Source organism: Paroedura picta, chromosome 3 (genome assembly GCF_049243985.1).
Source record: "Paroedura picta isolate Pp20150507F chromosome 3, Ppicta_v3.0, whole genome shotgun sequence".
Taxonomy (NCBI): domain Eukaryota; kingdom Metazoa; phylum Chordata; class Lepidosauria; order Squamata; family Gekkonidae; genus Paroedura; species Paroedura picta.
The window spans coordinates 136718409-136735507 of NC_135371.1; the positions used below are offsets into that span (position 1 = coordinate 136718409).

The 17099-nt window shown below is 49.0% G+C and overlaps 1 protein-coding gene and 1 long non-coding RNA gene across 11 annotated transcripts in view; one reads left to right on the top strand and one right to left on the bottom strand.

Moving 5' to 3' along the window:
- The window catches only part of RBFOX3 (RNA binding fox-1 homolog 3), a 458629-nt gene extending 451800 nt beyond the window's left edge, over positions 1–6829 (bottom strand). For 5 of the 9 annotated variants that reach the window (XM_077328152.1, XM_077328146.1, XM_077328148.1 and 2 more), the window contains exon 1: positions 6681–6698. The gene's annotated coding sequence lies outside the window, so the exon portion shown is untranslated. Of the gene's footprint in view, positions 1–6680 lie in introns of all 9 variants that reach the window. The other 4 variants (XM_077328155.1, XM_077328150.1, XM_077328145.1 and 1 more) reach the window with 2 other exon arrangements.
- Positions 6803–15872, top strand: LOC143832965 (uncharacterized). Of its 2 annotated transcripts, XR_013229464.1 has the most exons (3): positions 6803–10128; positions 11528–11618; positions 13861–15872. It is a non-coding gene; the product is annotated as an uncharacterized LOC143832965 (long non-coding RNA). The 2 variants fall into 2 exon arrangements; XR_013229463.1 differs by lacking the exon at positions 13861–15872 and having other exon boundaries at positions 11528–12226.
- The last annotated feature ends 1227 nt before the right edge of the window (positions 15873–17099 follow it).

Consider the following 17099-nt stretch of genomic DNA (forward strand, 5'->3'; position numbering starts at 1 on the left):
CAGCCCCCTCCCCAGTCGGCTGGTCAGCATGCGAAGCCTCCCCTGCTTGGCCCAGCAGCGGCAGCAGGGAGAAGGCGGCCAGCGGAAGCATGAGGCAGCGTGGCCAGCAGCCTCATCGCCATGAGGGCTGTGACCCGCTGGCTGGGCCAGGCCGGAGGCAGGCAGGCCTCGGCACCCTGCCGCTCCTGCCCGGGTGGTGCAACTAACTGAACTCCACAAAGGCAAGGCCATCAAATGCACATGAAGGGCAGTGGCTTTAAACTCCTCTGTTGCAGGCAACCTCCCTCCCTCTTGTTAGTAGCATAGCAGTGCTGGGAGGTCTGCCGTGGAGACAACAGCAAAGGCAAACCAATCTGGGAGTGCCGTAGCCGAGGCCTTCCCAAGGAAGACATCGTCAGAAGGCAAGGTGAGAGAGGGATGCAGACAGCCTAGCAAACGGGATGGGGGGTATCGAGGGACTTCTGTACAGGCCAGAGTGCATGCCGGCTTGTGGCAGCGCACTGAGGAGGCTTGTGGGCTCTGGGGCCCTTGGTAGCAGGAGCGTGGGGTGAAGGTGCGATGTTCTCCCGCCTGGAGAGGAGGAGGCGCGTCCTAGGCAGACTGCGGGGCGTTCAGCATGCCCTGGTCGGATTCAGGATACCAACCCGCCCGTGAGACTGCGAGCTGGCGCCGCCAGCAGCTAGGCTGGCTGAGGGGGAGGCGGGCTCTGGCTATGAGTAAGAGCCTTCAGCAAGTTAGGGAGGTTTCCAGGCCGCCAGGAAGCGCTCCCCCTCCCCCCCTTGCTGCCTGAGCGCTTCCCGGCGGCCCTCTTACCTGGGGATGTGGACATGGAGCGGGGACCAGGCACGTCCGTGAGGGAAGGGGGTGAGGGCTTGGCAAGAGAGGGCGGGAGCTGTAGGAGCAGGGCCAATCAGGGTGCAGGTGGCTGCACCCTGATTGGCCCTATTCCAACTCGGACAGGGAGGGCGGGAACTGATTGACCCTGGAGAGTCCGGACCGTTCGTCCCCCAAGGCTGTTTCACAATTATTTATAGGCACCAAATGGATAAGATGCTTCAAACTCCAGGCTCCAAGTAATGTAACCCAAAGTTTCAAGCAGCTTACAGTTGCCTTTCCTTCCTTTCCCAACAGGCACTTTGTGGAGTACGTGGGACTGAGAGTGTACTGAGAGAACTGAGACCCTGCTGGATTTTTATGTGGAGGTGTGGGGAATCAAACCCAGTTCTCCAGATTAGAGTCTGTCACTCTTAACCATTACTCTAAGCTGGTTCACAGTGAGGCCATCCATTGTCCTTTCCTCTGTCTGCAAATAGCAGCAGATTCATGATTTATGATGAATGCGGAGGGAGGGAGGGCACCCCTTTTATATTTTTTTTAAAGCCTTAAAATAACGATATAATGCTAAAGCATTATGATAGTTTAAGCAGGTTCTCTGAATTCATAAAACTAAAAGATCAGAACTGGAAGGGACCTCCAGAATCTAGTCCAGGGGTAGTCAAACTGCGGCCCTCCAGATGTCCATGGACTACAATTCCCATGAGCCCCTGCTAGCTGGGCTCATGGGAATTATAGTCCATGGACATCTGGAGGGCTGCAGTTTGACTACCCCTGATCTAGTCCAACCCCCTGCACAATGCAAGAAATGGCCACAAGAGCCAAACACCTACACAATCCTTTCTGTCCACCCAATTACAATCTGCCTAAGTTCATAGAATTAGTATATCAGATGGCTATCTAGCCTTTGCTTAAAAACTACCAAAGGAGAATGTACCATCACCTGAGGAAGCCTGTTCCACTGAGGAACTACTCTGTCAGGAACTTCTGGTTCAATGATCTAGGGCAGGGGTAGTCAAACTGTGGCCTTCCAGATGTCAATGGACTACAATTCCCATGAGCCCCTGCCAGCATTAGCTCATGGGAACTGTAGTCCATGGACACCCGGAGGGCCACAGTTTGACTACCCCTGATCTAGGGCAACATAAAACAATGAACCATTAACAAGCAGTCTTTGGATGCGATCTGTCAACCAGCTATTTATCCGCCTAACAATGATAGGATCCATACTGCATTTTACCAACTTGTCAACAAGAATATCATGTGGAACCTTACCAAAAGCTTTACTGAAATAGAGATAAACTACATCCACAGTATTCACCTGGTCCAGCAAGGCCGGAACTTTCTCAAAGAAAGGTAAAGTTTGTTTGACATGACTTGTTTTTGAGCAAGTCGTGCTGACTCTTCATAATCACAGTCATCTGCTCTACCTACTCAAGGACTGACAGTTTGATTATTTGTTCTAAAATTTTGCCAGCTACAGGTGTCAGGCTGACAGGTTGGTAGTTACCCAGGTCCTCCTTTTTCCCCTTCTTGAAGATGGGGACAACATTTGCCCACCTCCAATCTTCTGGCACTTCACCTGTTTTCCAAGAATTGTCAAAAATAATGGACAGAGGTTCATCCGCAAGTTCTCTTAGTACCTTTGGACGCAATTCATCTGACCCAGAGGACTTTGTTTCATTTAAAGAAACAAGGTATTTATGAACTAGCCCTACAGCGATCGTAGGCTGCAACTCTCATCCCTCCTCATGTGATATGATTTTGCCACAGTGAGCACAATTTCCCTCACAACAGAAGACTGAGAAGAAGGAATTGAGCATTTCAGCCCTCTCTCCATCACCAGTTACAATTTCACTTTCTTGTCCTGCAGTGGTCTCACTGTGTTCTTAACTCTTTTTCTTATTTTGAACATTTTTGTTGTGTTTAGCATTTCTTGCTAGCTTAAGTCATTCCCGGCTTTCTTATTTTTCTTAAAGTAAATATTCCCTTCTCTTGCTAAACTATCATTGCAATGCTATTTTAGGGCCATTATTTTAAAACTGAAATCACTCAAAACTTAATACTCTGTAAGAAGAAGCTCCATGGCCATTTCTCATTTGATTCCCCACACCCAGTAATAACCAAGCTTTCTATCCCCATAAATTATACCAAAATTAATATTCAAAAGGCAAGGAAATGTATTTGAGTCACTGCAGAAAAGAGTAAAAGATGCCACTGTTATTCACCACCACCCCCTTCCAAGAAACCCAGGTCTTTCATGATCCTCCTGCTTGTTCTCCGGGGAAGGTACATATTTTGTGATTTCAGTTATTACAGTATGGGCTCTGTCTATGTTTTTAACTTTATAAATTGTGCCCATTATATGTTAATATAGTTTCAATATTTATATTTTGTGGACACCAAACAGAGTTTTAAACCAGGATTTTCCCAGCCATAGACCAACACTCTGAGCACCCTTGTCGCTCTCCATGAAGGCTACCTACAGCCTGCAACAGATATGCCAACTTGAGATACCAAATTATAACATTGCCACTTCACAATTTGATAGTCATTTTTTTGCCATGTGCAAACTGGAACACAGTCAAAATGCTAAACCCCAAATGATGAAGGTTCACTACTAAAGGCACATCGGTTTACCTATCTGTACTGCCCTAATAGTTCTGATTTCACTGCAACAGATCACAGCAATACATCTGTTATTGCTCTAGTCCAGGAGTGGCTAAACTGCATCTCTCCAGATGTCCATGGACTATGGAACTACAGAGCCAGCAGGGGCTCATGGGAAGTGTAGTCCATAGGCATCTGGAGAGCCATAGTTTGGCTACCCCTGCAATACAAAGTGATTTATTTTTAAAACGTATTGGAGACGTTACCTGTACTTCCCACCCACACCCCCCAAAAATCCTTAAAGTATCCTTGATACAGCAACCTTACTTGGAACAAAGTTCTTCAGGTACTAGTTTTCCCCACAAAATTAAAATCAAGATATACATTTTCATATTTAATGGTTCTGGGTTTAACCCTGGCCGCTGCAGAAAATGCCATCCCTACGCCTGTCCTCTTCCTCGGAGCTGCAAAGCAGGCTCTGAGAACTAAAACAACTGCCAGGGAGAGGGAAGAGTCATGCACACACCAGATACAGATACAAACTAGTACATATTCCTTACCCTTGCCTTCCTTTTAATCAGCCTACACTTCATACAAGTCTTTTCTTTACAATTTACATTCACCTACAGGGGCTGATTTTAATTAGTGTTAACGTGACTATTACAATAGCCTTAATTAAGATATCTGCCAAGAATCCAAAACGCAAACTTAATGAGGAATGGGTTTACAGACAAAAAAGTGGCAGGTTTTACACCAAAGAGGTATAATTAATGGGTATATTTTAATTAAAACACCATCCATTCAGATGTTTTCAAAAAAGGGGGGGAGAGGACAAGACTTCAGATCAGCAAGTCATGGGGATCCACATCTCTGCAGCCATTATTATTATTATTTAAATAAGAACTTACTGAAGCCAGCCTGAACACCAGATGAATGCCTGACTGTTGTTTGCGTGTGTTTATAGCCAAGCTGGTCTAAAATAGGTTTAGAGAGATGTGAACGTGAATGAATCTTCTCATGCTATTTGATCCTGTTTCCTACAAGAAGGTATTGTTCCTCAACAGCAGCTTTTCTGTTGGGAGAAGTAACCAATTACACACTTAACCATAAGTTTAAAATGCAGCTGGCTTTACAATTTTACTCCTGGTTCATCTTCTTGAACATCCCTGGGACAATCCACTGTAATTAACAGTTTACATATGGGAAGCCAAAGTCCAACTGCAGAACTCTTATTTTGGGGATCAGGTACATGATCAGTTCACAGAGCTGAACTACAATATGGGGATGCCCTAGGGCAGGGGTGGCCAAACTGTGGTTCTCCAGATGTCCAGGTACTACATGGTCCCCTGCCAGCACATGCACATGCTGGTAGGGGCTCATGGGAATAGTAGTCCATGGACATCTGGAGAACCACAGTTTGGCCACCCCTACCCTAGCAGAACAGTTTACTGCATTTTCCCGGCTGCACCCAATGCTTCCAGCTCTGTACTACAACAGTGCCAAGCCAGGATGGCAAGCAGCTGCTTTGTAGCTTCACCTGCATCTATATTTTGTGACTGAGCCACAAGACTGATCTGGAATTTGAACTCAGGCCTTTCCACTCATCACATCAGCAATAATGAATCCCCTTCCCTTCTCCGTAGCTTTTGCATCAACTAGGTTACACAGCCAGGGTTTCTCCAACTGCCTTATATAACGGAGGGCTGCCCACCCCACCACATCCTGACATCTTAAGACAAAACACTGCACCTAAGCCTATTTTCTTTCCTCTGCCCATACTCAGGCACTATTTCACAAAACCGAAAGAACAGAGCCTACAGTTTCCGCACAGATATGAAATCTGTAAAATATGGGAAGGGGAGCAAAGAGACAAAAGACAAGGTAGGATTTTGCACAATACAGTAATCTTCAACCACAGCTACATTTGGCTTTGCGCTTGCTGAAGTTATCTCCTATTTCCCCTGGAGCTAGTTTGCTCCAGACTGCTTCCATAATGATTTCTAAGGGCAGCTCTCATTGCAAGCTCCCTGCTGAGGTGTAATAATGTGTGTGTGATAACACAGGGGGGAAAGGGGGAGGGGGGATGAGGCGCCGCTGGGTTATAAATCCCCTCTCCCCTTCCAGTTGGTAGCAATTCAGCCTGGGATGGTGTTGCAGATCTGTTCAGGGAGCTTAGCCCTGTATTGTTATTCTGCACAGCAACCCAACTTCTCTGTGAAGGCTGCAGAAGAAACAATAAAGAGAAGGATTTCGCTTCGCATTACCCCCGCCTCCAACTCTTCAGAGCCTATAACCTCTAGCACAAAGGGGAGGGGGAAAGAGGAAGAGGGAATGATACGCTTCCCAAACGGGATTAGTTTTTTCACCCAGAACCTTCACATTGGGAAGTTTCAGCATCCTCTCCGTTGACTGAAACACACACACACACGCCGCACCCACCGCGTTTAACTCGAGCCTATGTCTACCCCCTAATTCGAGGAAGGCCCTCGAAGTTACACAAGGCCAATTTTCGGCCACGACCGACTGCCCTGGGCATGTTTACGGACAAGTCAACCCCAGCAAGTTGTTCCCAAGCGCACCTCGGCTTCGCAAGAGAAAGGGTCACACTGCAGGGACAGGAGGTCACATGTCGCGTCCCCGGGACCGGGCATGCTACGCGCAAACCTCGGCCGCCGTCCCCTTCCCCTCCGCGGAGCAAGGACGGCCGCGGGGAGGGGAGGGGAGCTGCACGGGGCGCAGACCTCCCCAGCACACGCCAGGCAGCCGAGGGCCATCACCCCTCCAAACGTGCCCGCTGCTCGCCATGATGGGGCGGGGGGGGGGGGAGAGAGAGAGAGATTAGCCAAGTGTCTTAGTGCCGCCCCCGCAAAGCATGAATCATCTCCCGGCACCCGGCTCCGAAACAGCCCTCCGCGCCACGGGCGGGGGACCGGGTGGCATCGGCAGCCCAGCCCCCTCCCCTGCGCGTTCAGCCAGGATTTTCCCTGCCGCCGCCGCCGCCGCCGCTGCTGCCACGGGGATTTCCTCCTCGCCCCCCAACCAGCGCGCGCCCGCCCGCCCGCGCGCCTCCTCCTCTCCCCCCCCCCCTTTCCTGGGTTGCACCTGAGCAGAGACGAAGCCCCCTCTCCCGCGCCAAGCCCCCGAAGCATGAGCGAGCCGGCCACCGAGGCGAGGTAGGCAAGCCCCCCACCCCCAGACCGCCGGCGCCCGGGCAGGCATCGCCGCGGTTGACTCACGCTCTCTCAGCGACGCCTGTGATCGGGGCGGGCGAGCGCAGGAACCCCGGAACCCTTCGCGCTGAGCGACATCCCCGGGGCAACCCCGCCGAGGGAGGAGGAGGAGGAGGAGAAAGTGACGGCGCAGAAAGCGAGGCGGAGGAGGAGGAGGCGGCTCTTCTAAGCGCCCGGCTCCCACTTGGCAGGCTGGCGGAGCACGCGGCCGCGCCCGAGCCGCCTGTAGCCCCGAGCAAGCGAGAAGGAAGGAGCGCGCGAACCCGCCCCCATCGCGGGGGAGGGGGAGCCCCGACGAGGCCACGTGCGGGAGCACCTGCGCCCGCCTCCCACTCGGCCCCCGCCGCCGCCGCCGCCGCCGCGCGCAGCCGAGGGAAGCCTCAGCCCGACCGGCCGACCGCGCGCTGACCCAGGCCGCGTCTCCGACCTCGACCCACCCGAAGGCGCCAGCTGCCCGGCCCCTCCCGCCTCAGCGCCGCTTCTGGATCTGCTCACGAGCTCTGGCCCCGTGGCGCGCAAGGCGCTTGGATCCCAGATGTGTGAGGGACAGCTGCGGGTTGTCTTAGCGCAGGGGCACTGCTGCGTTTGTCAACCTGCCTGAGGACCCCGCTTGAGGTCCAAGGCAGGATCTTAGCCAGCAGGAAATTGACCAATGCACGGTGAGATCCCATCTGCGGGATCCAGTCAGTTCAAAGTAGAAGTGAGCAATAGTTGGCTAATGAGAAGATCTATTGTGTGGCTTGTGTATATATGTTGGGAGGTTTGGGGGGTTATTCGGCTCAGGTCTTGGTTCTACTTGTTTGTCAAATTACTATTGGTTTGTGTGTCCGCCTCTAAATCCATGGATTTAACACTGGCAACAAGGATGGGATTACGATGCTAGGTTCGGAACCCTGGTAAGCCATCACCTTCTGAAATCACTGGTGTGTGGCCCTGCTGCCAAGGAGGGACAATCCGCCAGTTGATATCACTCTTCCAAGGAATGCACCACTCCAATGATGCACTGCCTGAAGAACAGGCTCAACATCATACGGAAGCCATGGCCACCATGGGCCAAATCAAGCCTTTTGTCCCCACACTCCAGTCATCCTATGAGTGGTGCATCCACCATTACCTCATAGTGAAGACCGTCACTGTTGGCAAAAGGAAGTGGGCTGTATTCTTCAACGTTTGCAGCCTTGCCATCTACAACCTCGCCTAAGACCTCCTTGCCCTGGACGACATGGACTCCACTGACCTGGACAAGCAACTTTCCCAACTTTCAACCCCCAGCCAGGAGAGATGGCCAGCCGCCATGCATTCTACTGGTGTGTGACATTCAACATCATGTGACATCAGCACCAATGCCATCACCATGAACTCCACCAAGATCATCCCCAAGAAGAATGGGGAGCAATGTAGTTGGACATTTCAGTGAGCAATGTAGTTGGACATTGGGTCTGTGTTTTCTATTATTTCTAGTGCAACCCTTAATAGACTTTGTACCATCAAGGGACCCCCTCTCCAGACACTGTGTTTCACCATTAAAGACTTTCCGGGTGTGCTGATCCCTGTCTGGGATGTGGGATTTTGGGGGTACCCTTCCTTTGGCCATAGTAGAGGGCAACTGCACCAGTCTCGTTGGCCTTGACTGGGTGGAGCCCTTGGGGATCACGATCAGCAGGATCCATAGGCTCCAGGCCATGTCCCTTGAGGATGTGTGCAGCGAGTTCCCTGCCATTTTTGACAACTCGCTGGATCGTTACACTGCTCTGCCAGTCTCCCTGGCCCTTGACCCACAAGTGGCACCTATCTGCCTAAAGACCAGGTGAGTTTCCTTTACGCTGAAGCCCGACAGTTTCATGGAAAAGGGCATCCTTGAACCAGTTCCTAATGCGCATTGGGATACCCCTGTAGTCACCCCCATCAAGACTAATGAGGAAGTTGGCATCTGTGCATACTATAAGTACATGTCATTAAGGCTTTACAACAGCACTCCTACCCAGTGCCTGTTATCAGCCATCTGTTGGCATCTCTGGCCGGGGACAAGGTCATTGCAAAACTTGACCTTGCCCAAGCTTACCAAAACTGCTGGTAGATGGTGCACCAGCTGAAGCCCAAATAATTGTCACGTTCTGTGGTGCATTCCAGGTTAAGCGGCTCCAATTCGGCATCAGCGTGGCAACAGTGATCTTGCAGAACCTTATGGAAGGTCTCCTCAAGGGCTTTCCTGGCGTGATTCCCTGTTTTGATGATGGATTCAATTGAGTATCCATGTTGATCTGAAGTAGCACAACAAAAACTGAGTCCAGTAGCGCCTTTAAGACCAACAAAAATTTATTCAAAGCGTGAGCTTTCAAATGCATGCACTCTTACTCAGACAAAATGGAACAAGGATCATGAGAGCAATAGGTATAAAGGAAAGGTAAATTAGTGGCAAATTATTTATTTTTTATTTATAATTTAATTCATACCCTGCCCCTCTCAACTGAGTAAACTGGGTCGTAACATCCAAATTATGCAATATGGTAATTCTTTGCTAAAACAGCTCATCAGTCCTTTTGAGTTCAGTCCTAGTTCACAAAACCATTGGAGAAATAAAAAAGTTAAGGCTAGTAATTAATTGCAAACACTTTCCCAGTTGTGAAAAAGAAATAATTAAAAGAGACCAGTTGCTTGCCTCATCCATCTCCACCCAAGTATGGAATCATCCCCCGCAAATGACAAGGTGCTCAGTTTGTTATGACAATGGACTCCCTCCACACCTAGGGAGATTAGCACCAACGTCTCACCCATTTCCTGGCTCTGCAGCATGTGATGCCATAATCAGCCACCAGTAAGAGCCCAATGGAGCTGCACTTCTGAACCACCTGGACCCGGACCACAATGCTACCCAGGCAGCCTGCCATACAGGGACAGTCGCCCCGTGCTCCTTTGTTCCAGATGACCCAGTGTAAGTCTCCAAATATGGCACCAGCCCCAACTGAATCCCTGCCTCTGACCCAAGCAATGGTGCTGGTGTCCTATCATGTCTAGTCACCAGAAGGCCACACCCTCTGCTGTCATGGGCACCAGATATGCAGCTGCAACCCTGGACCTGACTACCCCGCAAAGCCTGCCAGCTCAGCCACTACAGACGCAGCCATCACTGAGGATGTTTCCCCGTCGATGTTCCTGTTCACCAGGAAGCCTCAACTGTGGAATCAGCGCCCAGCATTCCAGAGGCACAGCCTGTGGTGCAGGATGTCCTCACACCGGTCCCAGATCTTGAGCTGCACTAATCCACAAGAACCCACTCTCCTCCCCAGGACTTCCAGGACTTTGTGCACCTTCTATGAAGTGACTACGTAAGGGGCGGGTGTTGTGTTTGTAATTCCGCCAAAGACCGAGCTTGAGATCAGAGGCAGGATCCTAGCCAGCACAAAATTGGCCAGTCTGCAGCGAGAACCCATCTGCGGGATCCAGTCAGTTCAAGGTGAAACTGACCCATAGTGCACACTAGTGGGAAGACCTGTTGTGTGGCTTGTGTTATGCTGTAGTGTCCCCCTGTCAGCCCTGGGGCAGCTTTTAGAAGCTTCAATGAGCCCCCTAAATTCAGTGGGCCACAAATACCCTGAAAAGGCCATCCCCTAGCCCTCTGGTGATGGGTCAGCCTTTAGAGGATTGCGGGATAGCAAAAGGTCCTGGAAAGGACTCCACCTGGTAGCTCCCCAATTTCATGTGGCACAAAAGGCCCCAGAAAGGCTGCCTGCTAGCCCCATGGACCCTGGGGAAACCTTTAGAAGCTTCAGTGCAGACCCCTCCCCCAGGTTTGGGGGTGCAGAAGGCCCTGGGGGCCCACTTTTATTTTATTATTTTATTTTATTAGAGGCCTCAACTGATTTTAGGGGCATAAAAGGCCCTGGAAAGGCTGCCAATGAACCCCGTGGGGTTGGGGGCAGCCTTGAGAAGCTTTAATGCAGCTGCCCCAGTTCAGCGGTGAGAAAGGCCCTAGAAAAGCTGCTCACAGACAATATGGGACCGGGGAAGCCTTTGAAAGAGGAATGAAAGACTCTAGAAGGGCCACCCACAGGCCCTATGGGGCCGGGGGTGGACTTTAGAGGCTTCAACATGCTTCCCCTAATTCAGTGGAGTGGCAAAATGCCCTGGAAAAGCTTCAACAAGGAATCCCCAAGTTTGGGGGGCTGCAAAAGAACCTGGAAAGGCCGCTCGCCAGCCCTATGGGACTGGGCCTGTAGAGCTTCAGTATGCCCTCCCAAATTTGGGGGACCGTGAAAAGACCTAAAAAGGCTGACTGCTGGCCCTATGGGGTTTGCCATTAGAGGCTTCAAGCCAGCCCCCCAAGTTCAGGGAAACAAAAGGCCCTGGAAAGGCCACCTATTGGCACTATGGGGCCAGGGCAGCCTTTAGAATATTCAATGTGGCCTCCTGAGTTTGGGAGGCATGAAAGGCTCTGGAAAGACCTCCCGTCAGCGTTGAGGCCTGGGGCAGCTCTTAGAAGCTTCAACATAGACCCCCCAGTTTGGGGTGTCACAAAAGGCCCCGGTAAGGCCACCCACCACTCTAGGAAGCCAACCTTTAGAAGCTTCAATGCAACTCCTCAATTTTGGGGGTTTAAAGGGCCCTGGAAAGGCTGCTGTGGGGCTGTGGGCGGCCTTTAAAGTCTTCAACCTGCCCACCCTGAGTGTGTGTAAGCCCCGTAGCAGGTTGGGGATCTGGCCTATCTGTCCACCTGCCATTTCCGTACCAAAACCTTCCCACAAACTGGGAAAGTGTTTGTGGGCCCATTCCCTTTGGTCTGCTAAGTGAATGATGTCACTGTGGCACTCTGTGTCTCTCAGACTTTAAAATGTCCATCTTTCCTTTCACCGCAGCCTGTTCTGCTGCATTCCTCTTCCTGACCAGTGGCACCCAGCTCCTGATGCTCCGATTCGGATCTTCATGAATGGATACACCCACTACAAAGTGAGCAAGATTCTGGATTTCCAGATCCCCTTGGGGAAGCTGCAGTATCTGGTGGATTGGAAAGAGTTCCCTGATGGGGAGACGAAGCTGTCCAGACCAAGAGATCTGGGACTTCCACACCCCTTAGCCTGATAAACTATCTCCAGGTTGAGGAGTCGAGGGGGGGGGGGGATGCTGGGTTTGAGGCGGTGGGATGTCAGAATGGGTCATTCTGCCCTGTATCTCTCCATGCTCTCTTTCTTTTCATATGTCTGCTTGACACATATGCCTTTGATGCTTCCTATCCCTTGCTTATTGCACCTGTCTTTTGGTCAATTATTGCCTCAGTCATTCTCCATGCCTCTGCCCTTTCTGCTCAGCCTGACACCAAACCCCATTTGTTTCCTAGATGTTATCTGGTGAACATATCCATGTACAGTTGCTTGGTGTTATGACACTGTGTTTTGTCTTCCTTTTTTGTTCAGCTCATTTCCCCCCAAAATTGAAACTTGTAGGGAAGCTTGTGGAGACACTGATACAAACCTGCCTGGGCTATTGTGCTTTAGTGTTGGCAACGTATTGATTAGGTCTATTCGTGTGCACCCAATAAAATTGATCTTTGCTTCAAATCCAGGTTCGTTATTGTGGCAATTGGTAGAACCTCCGAAATGGTCTGACTCATATGTTCAGAGAGTCCTCCATGAAACCTCCCACTGAACAGGAGGGCCAGAATAGCTGCTTGCAGGCACTAGGCCAAGGGTTTTTCTGACAGAGGGATTCAAACAATAACAGCCTGGGGGAAAAGTTGTATTCAAGGTATAAACTTTTGTGTGCATGCACACTTCTTCAGTTGCTTGAAGAATAAAACTTGGTTGGCCTTAAAGGTGTTGCTGGATTCATATTTTGTAGCCAGAAAGAACAAGAGGGTTTAAGAAGATGCTGTTTCATTGTCAACAACTAGCCATGTCCTGAGGCCATGAACATACCCAGGAGGACCAATAGTTCCACATATGCAGTGTTCATACCAGGAAACAAGGCTTGTTTTAAAGGAAGAAAGGGGACAGATATAGATAATGGGTGTTACAATAGCCAAGTCTCAGGACACTGAAAATCCCCGCTCTGCTGTTGAAGCTCAGTGAGGGAACTTGGATCAGTAACTCATGTCCTGGACACGAAGAAGAGGGAACAATGTAATCTACTTTTAATTCCCCTTTGGAAAGAACAATGGCTATAACCAACTAGCTAAATAAAATGCTGAGGAGACCCCATAGGCTCTCTAGCCCAGGTAGGGGGCCTGCAGGGTCTTGAGTGTGGTCTCCAACCAGAGTGAGTAGCACACAGGCCAGTAGCTTTGCTCAGGAGCTGCTTGGGAGTCATCTAAAGCAGCCTTTCTCAACTTTTTTACCACTGAGAACCCCCTGAAACATTCTCCAGGCTTTTAGAAACCCCAGAAGTGGCACAATCATGCAGAATATGGTTGGGAAGCATAGCCGTGTACATGCCCACCCAGGACCCCTCCCCTTCCCACCCCCTCCAGGCTCATTGTTAGCCATTTTGGATGGCAGGGCGGGTCAACATGACTATATATGGTCATATCACCCAATAAATGTTCTAACTTTTTTTTTAATATATAAAAATCATTTCCCACCCATTTGGGAAACCCAGGGCCATCAGGAAACCCCAGGGTTTCATGACACCCTGGTTGAGAAAGTCTGATCTAGAGGTATGGACAAATTTATCTGCACAGAGCTCAGAGCAGTGCCTTGGCCCTGCTTTTTGCCATGGAACTTCTAACCTTCATTTCATGCAGCTACTGTCTGTCTGTGCATCTATGTGATGTAGGAGCTTAGGAAAAGGGGCAGACCCAAATTCTAGTTCATTCTGTCATGAAGCTCACTGGGTGACCCTGCAGCATACCCTACCCCAAACTCAGCAGACCTTTTGGGATTGTGATGAGGATAAAGAGGAAGGAAGGGGAAGCCACTGACATTGTCTGGGGGGAAGGAGGAAGCTAAAAATATGATGCGTGGTCATAAGGCAGCAATGAAGAGGTCATTGGGGATTTACCATAATGGGCCAGATACAGACCCTCAGTCCTGGTGTGCAGGTCATGGCTCCATAGCCTCCTTCCCACTATGTGTAATACAGCCAGGAGATCCTAAGATTGTGTGGCTGTCTTGCCTGGACTGTCCAGGCATGTATCGAACAGCATCAGCTGTGAACGAGGTGTGACAGTGTTGTGCAATTTTTCTCATTTGTGCAGGATCCTTGTTCCTTTGAAAGCAGCATGATTGAAGGACAACAGGTGCAGCTTTCTCTATCACTGCACTGGCATTTCAGGAAATCTGAAAAGGCATAGAAGGAACACTACTGGAACAAAACAGTGGCAAGCACACAGAGGAAAGACTGGCTTTCCACAAGGCACGGCTGCTGCTGTCGCTGCTGTAGGCCTCACAGTGGCTTTTATGGGACTGGGGTGGGGAATGTCATTGCCTGGGTGCCGGTGGGAAGGAAAGGCAGGCATGGGGAAGGTAATGAGCATTGGGTAGCAGTTACAATGGACAGGCCTGGTCTTTTGGAGACATTGACTGAGTATAGCCCAAGTGATCTTCCATTCTGAGTGCCTCCACCTTCCTTCCTGCTTTCTCGTTTGTAGGGTCCCTGCTGCCTACACTTGTAGAGCTATCTGTTAGCAGAGATAATACAGTCAGCAAAGCAATACTCATCCATTCACTGCATGGAGTGACCTTCAGGCCGGACTGGCCCCCTTCCCCAGTGCACTACCCGCCCTCCCACGCGCTGAGCCTGACGCCACGGCCTCAGTCTCCCCAGCTACCTGCAGCGACTCTTTCAACCTCCCCCCCCCCCCGGTCAATGGTGTCCCGCTTTACCTTTGTTAAAATCTGGTCACCTTACTTTAGGGTTTTGTGTTAATTTGGATGGGGTTTCAGGATGTATGCCAGTTCTTTTGCAGGCATAATTTCATGCTGTCATGGGTAAGGAGAAGATCAACCCCTGAGCCAGCATAGAAGTTTACAGGAAAATGTTTTTAGGATTTCATCATTATTCTTTTCCATTCCTCCGATGCTTTATCTCTCTGAAGTTGTTGGGAGCAAGACAGACATGAGGAAAGACTTCTTTAACTGAGTTATTAAGATCATGGAATTCACTGCCAGAGGACAGAATGATGGCCACAAGCACACATGGCTTTAAGGGGGTGTTAGGCAGATTTACAGAGAATAGTTCCATTAATGACTACTAGCACTAGTGAGGAAAAGGAACCTCCATAATTAGAGGCAGCAGACCTCTGGAACCCATTGCTAGGAGGCCACATCAGAGGAAGATCTTGGCTGCTGTTTGTTGGCCCTCCAGGGCAATTAATTGTTTGCAGTATGCAACACTATTCTGGAACAGATGAACTCCTGGTTTGATTCTTTTGTTCTTGGACTGGGCCCAAGCTTATTGGCTCCACTGCAACCAGTGCTGCAGGGATGACTTGGGGGTGGATTGCTCCTGAGCAGTTCTAACACATCTCTGGGGGGGGGGGCATGTGAGAAAATGTAAAAATAAAACAAAACATGGTGCGTAGCAGAATTCCACACAGAATAAAGCAATTGTGGGCAGGAAACAAATAATTAGAAAGAGCATAACAAGTCTGGACACAATAAGGGTCAAGGGTTGTTGTCTTTGTTCCAACTGGAATGTTATAAATGAATCAAAGAATTTTGTGACTGCAATGTTAACTACGATATTTATGCAATAGAGCTATGTTCTGTAAATAATCTGTAAATAATTCGAGCCCTTTTATTGGGTGTTTTTTATGTCGCTTCTTTGCTGTTTCTACACTTTTTCCTTTTCTCTGAAAACATTTTCTTTCTCAGCGTGAACACGCAATTCCATAGACAGCTTCGAATGTTGATGCTTTGTGTTATGTTCCTTGAACTTATCGTGTAATAATAGTAATTTCAACCTAATCAAAATATTTGCATTTCATTTGCTGTTCCTCTTATGTCTCTTTCCCGAGGACACTGTTCTAACCATTTGACTGGTGACAGCCCTGTAGTAGTTATCTCAACCTGGTTCAAAATGAACAGATGACAATGGGAGTGATTATTTTTGGACTGTGAAAGTACCCCTCGACTTCCAAATCCAGAATGAAATCAACCTCCCTTGCAAATTTCAATATGATTCTTCTCATTGTTCTGAGCAATAGTATGGGGAACACATTTTTAGGCAAGAGGTTCATAAGTAGGGTAATTGTTTTTACTGTGTAATGTCATTTAATTCTCCCCCTTTCCAACTGCTTCCTTGCACCTTTGAATTCTTTCAGAAGAGGGCTGAATAAGAGAGGATCTAGCTGCATGCAAGAAAAAGTCTCATTCCACTAACAAGAATACAAATTCACTGAGGTTAAGGTTTCCATGGGCAACTACATCAATTGTCCTTTTAGGACACGTCTCATCCCTTAGCTACTTCACACAGCTGATACCGACACCATCTTGTATTACATAACTTGGCACTTTTTGTCTCCTGCTGCACTTTTCATGTCTGCTGTAACTGCTCATAAAGGCTGCACTATTGCCCTCCTTCAAGCTTCTTCCTTCAAACTAATCTTTGCTAATCTAAAACCTGACAATGGCTGGGCAGTTGGTGTACAGAAAGCACTGCCTATCGTGCAGATGATCAGTATCTTGCTCTTGTTCCTTTGGGCACTGCAAGAATTCACCTGTTGTCTCTTGTCATACAGCTTATTCTCAGGTAATGTTTTGTAAACTGCAATGCTGCCAGCAATCTAGTAGTCAGTGAAATAACTCTTTCCATTTCGCGAGCAGGAACTACATCACCAGTTTCATTGGAAACTTGGTTGACATGTTCTAGGCCTCCTGGGGGTTTACATACGATTTATTGATCTAATTGGTAGCTGTGTGCCGCAGACTGTTTGGATACACCTTTGGAAAGATTTGTGGACTATGCCATGTATCCTGACAGTGTTCAGCCTGATAATACAAGGGCTCAATACTAGATTGTGCAGACCTCCCATTATTTTATTTTCTTGAATGTCTATACCGGCCTCCCCTAAGGCTCAGGGCGGTTCACATTAAACGCTGTGGGTATCCATCATAAGCATAGTAACAGTAATCATAACAGTGGCTCCAAAATTGAAGAGAATATTGTAACAGATTCACATTGTAACAACAACTTCTTCCCCGAGTTCATCTTGCTTTGCAACTTACATTTCATGGCTAAATAGATTTATGCACCTTTCTCACATACTCACTATAATGTATGCCTTATACATACGACTTTTTAATGTATACACAGGATTCTGGGCTGCCTAATATGTTTCTCCATATTAATGTAGCACAGACTGTCTTTATAAAACATAGATTTAGTCCAATGCCACCTTTAAGACAAGAAAGTTAAATTCTGGGCATAAGCTTTGGAATGCAAGATAATTCCACTGTCACCACCATAGGCAGTATAGCTGTGGGGGTATCTAGA